Genomic DNA, 11,201 nt, shown 5'->3' with positions numbered 1-11,201 from the left:
AAAAAAAAAAAAAAACTTTTACGATAAAGGATATTTGCTCAGGTTAAATGAGGTTAAATTTTCAGGGCCCTGCCTCATAACATCTGACCAAGTCCCAGAAAACAGAATTGTGCTCAGGTGAGCAAGTGAGTGTTTTAGGTTCATGTGGAATGGTTACCAAACACCCTCTTTTGAGAGAGGGTTCAAATGAAATCCTGAAAGTGAAACGTTTGATACTGATTCACACACAAACATCCTTGTGAAAATTGCAGACTAACTAAAATGGCTTTTTAGGGATCAAAAAGTCACGTGCACCTTCCCTGATACCACTGCCAGGTATTATAAACTTGACTTTTATGGAGACAATATTTCAGGTCAAGTTGACACGAACCCCTCCTATCACCCAGTCATACAGACCCTGCAGATGTGTGAATTGAATACAAAGCAGCTGGAAGATTTCACAACAATTAACACAAAAACCTAAAGGTGAAATCCAGGGAGATGAGCCCATTGGATGTAGTGAAGGATAACTCTGTCCCAACTGTAGGGATGCCACAGGCTACCAAGGAGCAGTCTTGCAAGCCCACAGGGGAGAGGTCTACATCCAAGAAGTCAGCTGCAGTCCAGGGACCTGGCCCTAGCAGTAGCATACTGCACTATAAAGACCCTGAAGAGCAAGATAGGACCCAACCCAGAGAGACTGGAGCTTGGTGAATGTTGAAAAAAATGCCTCACATCTGTCCACAGGGGATAAGGCAGTGGCAGCCTGGACATGGGGTGGAGCACTGACGGTAGAGAGGCAAATGGGATTAAACATTGCTCCATGTATCCAGTGTTTGTTAAGAATGTATTTGTGGCTACGTAATATCCTAGGTGATGGGATACAGCATGAACAAGATAGACACTAGCTTTGCCCTTAGGGAGCTTATGGTTTCCAGAGAATTTAGATATTGATGAACCTGATGGGTCATTATATTTCTGGACCTGCAGAGAAAGTCACAGAGTTCGGGGAATAACTGAACCAAAAGGAACAAGGATTAAGTAGGGGCAGGGATTAGTACTGACGAATCCCAGATGTCTGGAGCAGAGACCTGTAGGACAGAGAGTCCAGAAAATAGCTTTACAATACATTTTAGTTCTGTGATTCATTATCGCCTTAAGGAGGGCAAAATGCATTTGAATGTTTGCCAGATTCAGTGATTTCAGGAAAGTCCTTGTCCTCCATATCTACTGGGAGAATTTAGCACAATGGACCACAGCCTCCTTCTTGCCCATTCTCCTCTCTTGGTCTTGGAGACACCTCCACATCTGTCTCTCACTTTACTGGCTCTTTCTTCTTCATCTCCTTTGCTGGATCCCTCTCAACTGCCCAACCCATCAATGTTGGAATGGCCAGGTCTTTGTCTTGGGCACTTGTCACTCCTAATTGCTGTCCTCCAGGAACCTCATCCAGTCTAAGACTTGTGTCGCCTTTGGCCAGTGACATCCAACCTGTTCCTCCAGTGCTGACCCTTCTGAAAATACCAGCCCTCCCACTTGTCCTAACAGGCACCACAGACTTGAATGTCCAGCCCCCACATCTGTTCCTCTGTGTTTCTTGCATTTCAGTTCCTTCAGTTACTGGACCAAGATCTAGGGGTTACCCTGATTCCTCCCTCTCCTGTGACTTCCACATCCAGTTCATCCCAAGTCCTGTCACTTCTTTCTCTAAAACACATTTGATCTCTTAATCTCCATTGCTATTAACCTGGCTCAGTCTGCATTATCATAGGAGCTTCCTCACTGATTCAATTCCTCCACATCTTCCCCTTAATACCCACTCTGTGCCCATCAGCCAGAGGAATCCCATTTAAACATTAATCAGACTATGTTACTCTCTGATTTTAAAAGTGATAATAGCTTGCTGGGTGCATTTAGCATAAAGTCCAAATTCTTTACATTGGCTTAAGCACCCTACCTGTTCTCTCCATTCCCCCACCCCCTTTCTCACTAGTCACACACAGTCTTCTTTCTGTTTTTCAGACACCTTAGTCCAGACTTGAGGCCTTGGCATTTGCAATTCCCTCTGCTTGGAGTGCTCTTCTCCATTTTTTTTTTTTTTGAGACGGAGTTTTGCTCTTATTGCCCAGGCTGGAGTGCAATGGCACGATCTCAGCTCACAGCAACCCCCGCCTACCAGGTTCAAGTGATTCTCCTGCCTCAGCCTCCCAAGTAGCTGGGGTTACAGGTACCTACCACCATGCCCAGCTCATTTTGGTATTTTTAGTAGGGACAAAGTTTTACTGTGTTGACCAGGCTGGTCTTGAACTCCTGACCTCAGGTGATCCACCTGCCTCAACCTCCCAAAGTGCTGAGATTACAGGTGTGAGCCACATGCCCAGACTCTTCTCCAACTTTTACATGACCCACTCTACATTAACATTCAGATCTGTCTAAATGTTTCTCCAGCGTGGCTTCCCTGGCCACTAGACCAGTAATGCAGTTACTCTTTATCATATAATCTTTTAAATGTCTGTATGTTGCTTACTAATGCTGATATTGTTATTACTATTATTTACATACTCATTTATTTTTGGTTTGTCTTCATCCTTTACAATGTAAACTCTAAGAGAGCAGAGATATTGTATCCACAGAGCCTGGAACAATCCCAGTTATATATATTGTAGGAGTCCAGTCAGTCTGTGAAATAGAATATCTGAATACCCAAAAGCTAATATTACACCAACCTGTCATGAGTAAGTGTATCAGTCAGGTACTGCTGTTTGTAGTAAGTGACCCCAAAACTCGGTAACTTAAAACAACAGGCATTTATTATTGCTCACCAGCCTTTGGGTCAGTTCCACTGACTTGGGCCAGGTTTGGCTGATTTGGGCTTGGCTAGCTTGTGCATCTGTGGTCAGCTGGCAGGGTGGCTGAGTGCTGCTTGGTCTAGGAAGGCTTCACTCATATGTCAGGCAGCTCTTTGACAAACAGTGATGGTGACAGGGTGACTGGGCCATGGTCTGTCATCCAGTAGTGTGAATTTGTGTGCTTGGTAATCATGGGGTCTGAGAGAGAAGGCAGAAGTGCCAAAACCTGTTGAGGCTGAGGCTCAGGGCTGGCACATCACTGCTTATACCATATTCTGTTGGTCAAAGTGGGTCCCAAGGCAGGCTCAGATGTAAGGGATGGGGAAATAGACTCCACTTATTGGTGGGAGTGAATGTGAAGTCACATTGCAAAGATGTGGCCTCAGGAAGGGGCAAAGGGCTGAGGGTATTTTTGTAATCAATCAACCATATTAAGGATGGCAATCAAAGTGGTCACTTTTCATTGCCACATTCTTCGTCCCAGACAAAGCCATAAAGGACATGTACAGGCTCAGAAGTGCCTCCTCCTTGGAGGAAAAGCGCTGACCGCAAGGTACAGTGTGTTCTTGGTTGCACAGCTGTGGTGGCTAGGGAATCGGGGACTTGGTCCCTATGCACCACTGCCAGAGAATGGTGTGAACTCATCTGTGGCCAATGAAAGTCACAGAGTCCCCAGTCCATCCTGATTCTCAGCCCCTCGCTAGAAGCCTGCACATAACTGAACATACGTATGTGTGTGTGTAGGGTGGGGTCTAACACAGGTGCTAATGCCTCCATTAAGCAACCTCCAGAGAAGGCAGCAAACACCAGGCCTTCTTTTAGCACCGGATGGCTCCCATTTTGCAAGCATCTGGTAGAAAACAAGGAGAAGCCAAAGTCCCAAAGTTCTCTCCCTTCCTCCCTCCCTCCTCCCAACCTCTCTCTCTCTCTCTCTCTCTCTCTCGCTCTCTTTCTCTTAGAATTGGGGTCTCACTCTGTTGCCCAGGCTGGAGTGCAATGGCACTATCATGGCCCACTGCAGGCACAACCTTTCCTGGGCTCGAGTGATCCTTCCACCTCAGCATCCCGACTATCTGGGACTAAAGGTGTGCACTACTACACCCAGCTAATTTTTTATCTGTCTCTTCTTTGAATAGAACTCAAGTGACTCAGAATGCAAAGACCTTGACACAGACCTTTTAAGGGAACTCCTTAAAAAGTGAAGAAACCAACATGCTCAGCCTTGTCCTTGCCTTCTGTGCATAGCAGTGCATTCACTGCCTGAGAATTCAAGGCCGAAACAAAAAGAGGAGCTTTTGTCCCAACAGATAAGTTCTTACCTTTTTCAAAAAAGGCATAAGTTGTCCTGGGTGTTTAAAGTTATTCACACAGCTTTCCAAAGACTCATAGCATTTAAAAGCTAACCCTACTACAGAGATTCAACAACTTCTTCCAGGTCCGAACAACAGTGGAATATAACTCCAGTGCCCTGGCTCCTTGTCCAGCTCTTCTCTCTCTCCCCTTTCCAGCCACCAGTTCAGTTTTAAGAATTTCATTCTCCACACTCAGATGCAGGCAAATGCGTTTGACTTGACCATATTGATTTCAGGCAGGTGAGAGTGGATGTAGCGATTCAGCTTGACAAATATTTAGATCAGTTAAGTGTCCTTTAGAATCACTTGAACTCAATGTTTCCTTTCCCCGACCATCTCACTCAGCAACCTACCTCTCCAGCATAAAATATTCAAATTCTTTCTAAATTTCATCTACTGAAAAAATACTTCTAGGCCCTGGCTACATGATATCTCCACTGGGAGCCCTGTCCTTTCCTTGCCCTGAGAAACCCAGAGCTAAAGCAGATTTAAATGACTCAGCAGTAGGACTCAGGTCTTGTCTCTGCCTGCTTACTTAGGGAGTGCTCCAGCCTTTGGGCTGTCTTGCACTCCAACATAGGAAGGAAATCATCGACGGCTTCATTCCCTGGCGTTTGAGACTTTTCTTCCCACAGACACATTCCTGAGGACATCAGTCATGGGTAAAGAACTCCACTGGGGTCAGAGTTGGATCCCACTAGGCAGATTAGGACTTGGAAGTGGAGTGGTACAGACTTGGTGTTCCCAGAGCCTCTCACTCGTGATTCATGGCTCTCCACCCCAAGCATCGGGACTTGCTCAACTTCACCACAGAAGGAAACAGACTGTAAGCTTGGAGGGCCGGGGAGGAAACTGGAGGCACGTGTAGGAGGAAGAGAGATACTGATGGTAAGTTTCGCCTGTCATCCTCTTGAGCTGGGGGTGCATAGAGTCCAATAAGACCCCATGTGAGTACGTCAGATGACAAAGCTCAGGTTGGATGGGTGTGTGGAGTAAAGGCTTTGCATCACATTTACCAGGGTGAGGGAAGGCTATTACAGATAGCACAGGGCACCTTGATGATGGGGTGAGGGAGCCTATGTGGATGTAGTAGTCGCCAACCGCTCCCTACTTCTCTACATGGGAGAAAGTCCTTCTCTGTAATCATGGAAGCTCATGTTCTTGACGGTGGCCAGGTTAGGAACCTCTGATTACTAGGACAGAGCAGAGTAGCAGGACTGGTAGATCAGATATCTCATGACACCCTTAAAAAGGGACTAGAATATCTGGGACTCCTCTGGTGTAACTAAATGATCTTCAAGCTTTACCAGCAGGTAAGCAAGGTCCCATTGTATTTGGTACTCACATCTCCACCAATTCTGTAAAACTTTGCCAAGTTTCCCTTACATCCCTTGCACCTCTTCAAAAGATATTCCTAAGAGTTCCCAAGAGGCATGTAACATAGACCTGCATACCGGCCCAGTCTTCTGGGCTGAGCTGCTGCACTGTTGCTCAGCCTTGATGGCTGAACTTGATCTCTGTTGCGGCACCCACCACTCTTTCTCAAGCCTTGACACCTTGGCAGGCTTTGGCAAAAAGAGGAGAGCTCTTCTTCCTTGGCATTGTGTTCACTTAGTGGGGGTCCCACAGTAGGGTTTCTTGGACCCCAGGGTATCATAGGGCTTAATAGGACCAGCCCTTGCATCTCACACATTCTATCCTTTCTCTCACTGGTACACACATGTCTGACATCTGAGTGGGGAGTGCTCAAATATCTGCCACCAGCTTGAGTCAGAACCATTGACTTCCCTGAGCTTTTCAGGGCCTATTACCGAGTCTGGTCCACACACTCCAGGGTCTTTTCCTCATGGTCTGGTCTTTCTCAGGTGCCTGCCTTTCCTCCATGCAAACTGCCTCCCCTTCTCCCTTCCTTCCTGCTCTGTCAGAGGCATCATGTCTGGGTGCATATTTGAACCCCATCAGTACACAGAAATCATGTATTTCCTTGAGGGCCCCTCAGACCCCAAGTACAAACATTGAAATACCAGCAGGGATGGGGGTTCTGCCTCGCTTCGTCTGCCAGCCATGTGCAGACCTTGCTCCAGTCCAACTGACACTTTAGCGAGTGCTTCATTCTGGTTTGTGAATGGCTTCCCAGTGTCTGTCACTGTGTTCACAGGGCCACCGAGGTTGGCTCAGTTGGAATACCAGCCATGTGGCATGTCTCATGGGGCAAGAGCTGTGCCGCCCATGGGAGCCCAGAGGAGCATACTGAGGACCAACACCAGGGAGACCTTGCCCGAACACGAGTCTAAAGAAGATGACCAAAAAAGGGGTGCAGATCTAGTAGTTTACAAGTGGTGCCAAGATAAGGTCAGATTCTGAGCATGTTTAAATCAAGTAAATGATGTTTGAGGGTGGTTGTCCTAACTACCTGCGGTTGTCCACTACTCGCCTGTATAGGCCAGACTGCGTGTGCCAAGCAGATGGACCAGGCTGGCTTGAAGGACCAGGGCAGGTATTACATGTCCTAGACAGGTGTTATACAGTGGTTAAAGCTCCTCCTTGTGTTTAAAGGATTATTTACAAAACATATAAAGACCCAAAGACTTTAATTCCTTTGTGATGTTGGGATTAAAATCTCAACTAACAATAGTCTAACTGGATTGGAAATGGGGAATTTTCTATGGAATTTGGTTCTTTTGAATTCCAGCTGCATGCACAGTAGAATTTTTTTCCCCCTATAAGTGAGAGTATATGGCAATCTGGGCATTCTCTTATTAAAGTAAAGATAATAGTAAACTCAATTTTTTTTTTCGTGAGAGGATTGTTTTATATTCTGCCTTTCCTGGTGTTGTTCATTGGGGCTTCTAATACAAATGTAGTATCACCCTTAGCTCTTCTCATAATACCTGTTGTATGTGATGATGTGGGTGCTTAGGGGAACAGGATGGAGAATCTCTTGTATTTCAGGGGATGCAGGCATGAGTGGATGGCCCAAGGTCAAATAAGGAGCTGAAGTTCATTATCTCTGTTTCCAGCTCTGCCAATGAGCAGTATCATCACAACTAACCAATCAATCAATTATTCAGTCATTTAATGAGAAGCTACTGCATACCCATCCCTTTCCTTGGCCTTCAGGACAATTAGACATGGTGCCTGTCTTCAGATTGCTCACACACTAGTTGGAGACACAAAAGTTACAGCAATAAAGCAACAATCCCTAAGTGCTCAACAGCTCACCAAGCCTGAATGGAGAGGAGGAGACCTTGGTGTGGCCTGGAATGAAAGAGCAGCTTTAGGAAGGAGTGGCATAAAAGAGAGAACTTAATGTAGCAGTTTTTCTTCCTCTACGCACAAATGGTATTACATGTGTTACCGGCCAGTGTTGGGTACCAGTGGCACTGATGTGGTCACTAAGGGGCCCTTGGTGCTAGAGCTGGGACAAGGGCGGGGAAGCAAGATGTCTAGGGCCTTGCATGACTTCAAGAATGAGCGCCTCCTTAAATGATGTGCCTAGTCTTCCTTCCTGGCCTCCACCTGGTCCCCGTATGCTTTCTCTGCCTCTCTCTACTTCATTCTCTAGCTCCATCTTCTTTTTATTAGTGCTATTTTTTCCTCCCTCCTGGTTGTTTTTCTTATTCTTTCTCTTCTTTTTTTCTTTTCCTTTTTACCAGTCTACTACTAATACTCTTCCAGTGCCCCTCAGTGATCCATTCCAAACACTGCTGGATTCTTATGTAGACTGATGATATAGGTCATAAGGTGGATGTAAACAATGTCTGTGACCTGCCTTAGCATTGCTATTTTTAATCCTGTGATAACAATAATACTGATACATATTACAAGTGACGTCTTTGGGTCTAGTTTCTGAGAAAACCCAAGTTCTTTTTATGTAACAACACCTGTGTAAAGGAATGAGATGACTTAAGTTACATAGAAATTAACTGCAACAAGACAAGATTAATACATTTGATATTCTTGGCCAAATAATGCTTCTAAGCATCTTCCCTTCAGAGCATAAGCTCCTTGCTCATCGTACCCTCCATGGACCCCTCTCCACTGGATCTCCAGCACCTAGAATAGAGCTGGGTATACATGAGGTGCTTAATACATAATTGTCAAACTGAATGTAGAGTTTTAGGAGTTTAAAGAGAGTTTTTAAATAGGGAGAAGTGGAGACACAATCTCAGGAATGAGATGAAATTATTTAACCAATTGGAGATGAAGTTCGAAATGGAAACTACGACATGACTCAACATCTTCAAGTTCTGAAGTAATAATTAGCACATAAAGTTGATCTGTTATGGACTTCTTGTTGTGTTCCCCCCAAAACTGATATGTTGAAATCCTGACCTCCAGTGTGATGGCATTGGGAGGTGGAGACTTTTGGAGGTTATTAGGTCACAAGATTGGAGCCCTCATGAATGGGATTAGTGCCTACGTAGGAAGAGTCAGGAGAGCTCTTGATTCCTTTTTCTATTCTCTGCTTTGTGAGGATACAGAGAGAAGGCAGCTGTCTGCAAACCGGAAAGATGGTTCTCACCATATTTCATATCTGCCAATGGACCCTTGCTGTTGAACCTCCCAATCTTCAGAATCATGAGAAATAAACATTGTGAAAGCCACCTAGTCTACAGTAATTTGTTCTAGCAGCCCGAGCTGACTAAGATACGGTGTCATTGCATAACCACTTTTAACCTTAATCTTTCTATCTGTAAAGTAAATGGGTTAGAGAAATCATTCCAGAAAATGTTTCTGCTTAAAAAAAATTCTTCTGATTCCTTTCCAATGTGAAGTTTGGGTGGCCCTGTTGTAAATGACTCCATTTGATTTTGATTTTGAATTTATTCTCTTTCTTCCCACTTTCATCTCAGGTACTTAGTGCCTGTATGTGCTTTTGATCACAGCCTCAGAAAATAGAACAGTGTGTGGCATTGCAAGGTGGGGCCTTTGCTTAGGAGCTTTGAAAACAGAAGTAATTTTCTTGTACACATGTTGACAGTTTAAGCCTAAGTTCTTTAAGTTTTAGTCTGTATTATTATTGGTTTCAAACATTTAATGTATGGATTATTCCTTTGGTTCCTGCATTCCTGCTTTCATAGCCATATTGACTTGTTAAATAATGAAAATTAGCTGAGCAGTGGCCTTAGAATGAGAGTCTTCAAGGGCTAAAATGTGTAGAGTTTGATCACATCCCCACCCTGCTTTCTTGTGGGATCCTCAGGGTAAGGTAGCTGGCATTTGGTTGACATGGTCCAGGTGTTGAATAGATGTCCATGCTTTCCTTTTCTTCAAGAATGAGGAAGCCACCTTCAGATGCTAAAGTCAGATTCTATATAAATAGCTGAGATATTACATCTGAGCAACCTTGGAGGAATAGTATTCATCCTACCTTTAGTTTTCTGCTAATGTTATTCAACATTCTTTTCCCACTTTTCCCACTTTGGTCTCTTTCTTCTTCTCCCTTTTGGCAGTTGCATTGGCTTTCTTTTCTAATCTAGAAATGATGATAGGGATGGTGGCAGCAAACACCAGAGAAGAGTCAGCGGCAGTGGGAGGAGGGGAGGGGGAGGCTATACTTTGACAAGGAATAAAACAGAAGCCTAACTGTGAGGCCATCAATTCACCCCCTGAGTGTGAGCAGCAGATGATTGCTTGAGATTATCTGGGAAGACATTCACCTTTTAGAGCGGGGTTGCAAACTGGCAGACCAGCAGTGAAATTTAGCCGCAAACATAATCATTTAGCCAGCAAAGTGTTTGGAATATATTTTACAAAGATCCACAGGTCTTACTACTCCTAATGTCTTGTTCTGGATACTACACACACTCATACATACTTCCTGTCCCTTTGTGGGGAGTTTTCTTTTACAATCTAGAGTCTGATCTCAGATAAAACCTCTTCTCCCACCAAAAGAAGATCCACGCCAACTCATCATCAGCTCACTTTTTCTCCATCTTTAGTTTGGGTCATATCAAAAAATTTGATAACTGGCTGGGTGTGGTGGCTCACGCCTGTAATCTCAGCATTTTGGGAGGCCAAGCCGGGTGGATCACCTGAGGTCCGGAGTTCAAGACCAGCCTGGCCAACAAGGTGAAACCCTGTCTTTATTAAAACAACAACAACAACAACAACAACAAACCCAAAAATTTGATAACCATGGCTGTATATAGTAACTGCAAAAAATAATATCCAGATTCACTATTAGAAATCAGCTCCATGTTTTAGAGCCTCTCCTTCAATGTTTGTCTGCCGTGCTAGACATGTGACAAGCCAAACTCTCTTTGTGTTGGTCTTCACTGTGCTGAGCTCTGTTGGAAGCCTCTGGGAGCTCAGTGTGCAAAGGAGATAAGCCAGAAGCATGACGCTTGTTTAATGGCTCTCTCTGCAGTGTCCTTGTATTCTCAGCTCCTTTTTTCTTACCCATTTCCTTGGCCTTTTATCATAAATTCCCTGTGTTGTATACCACTCTTGGCAGAATTGCCCACTGTATTCCTTCATTAGCTTGGCTTTATAAGGGAAAGGATGCTAGGTGTCTTAGTCTCTTTGGGCTACTATAAAAATACCTTAGACTATGTCATTTATAAACAGAAATTTCTTGCTCACAGTTCTGCAGGCTGGGAAGCCCCAAGATCAAAGCATGAACAGATTTGGTGTATGGTGAGGGCTCATTCTCTACTTCACAGACGGCATCTTCTTGCTGTGTCTTCACATGGCAAAAGGGGCAAACAAGCTCCCTCAGGCTTCTTTTACAAAGTTACTTAATACCACTCATGGTTAGTCCTTGTGACCTAACCATCTCCTAAAAGTCCCTACCTCTTAACACTACTGTACAGAGGATTCGTTTTTAAGATATGAATTTTGGAGGGACACAAACATTCACTCCACAGTACCAGGGTACTATTTGATGTTTTCTCTTTGCCAGCATTTTGATACTCGCATATACTGAACCATCACTTTTCTTTCTTTCCTTCTTTCTTTCTTTCTTTCTTTCTTTCTTTCTTTCTTTCTTTCTTTCTTTCTTTCTTTCTTTCTTTCT

General features: G+C 44.3%; 1 long non-coding RNA gene across 1 annotated transcript; it reads left to right on the top strand.

The window, feature by feature from the left end:
* The first annotated feature begins 4,711 nt into the window (after window positions 1-4,711).
* Window positions 4,712-8,703, top strand: LOC119473875. Its single transcript, XR_005203124.1, has 3 exons — window positions 4,712-5,068; window positions 6,339-6,532; window positions 8,665-8,703. It is a non-coding gene; the product is annotated as an uncharacterized LOC119473875 (long non-coding RNA).
* Window positions 8,704-11,201: the final 2,498 nt, after the last annotated feature.

Source organism: Cebus imitator, unplaced genomic scaffold (assembly GCF_001604975.1).
Source record: "Cebus imitator isolate Cc_AM_T3 unplaced genomic scaffold, Cebus_imitator-1.0 Scaffold191, whole genome shotgun sequence".
NCBI lineage: Eukaryota > Metazoa > Chordata > Mammalia > Primates > Cebidae > Cebus > Cebus imitator.
Note: the sequence above shows the minus strand (reverse complement) of the source record. Positions and strands in the feature narration are given on the sequence as shown.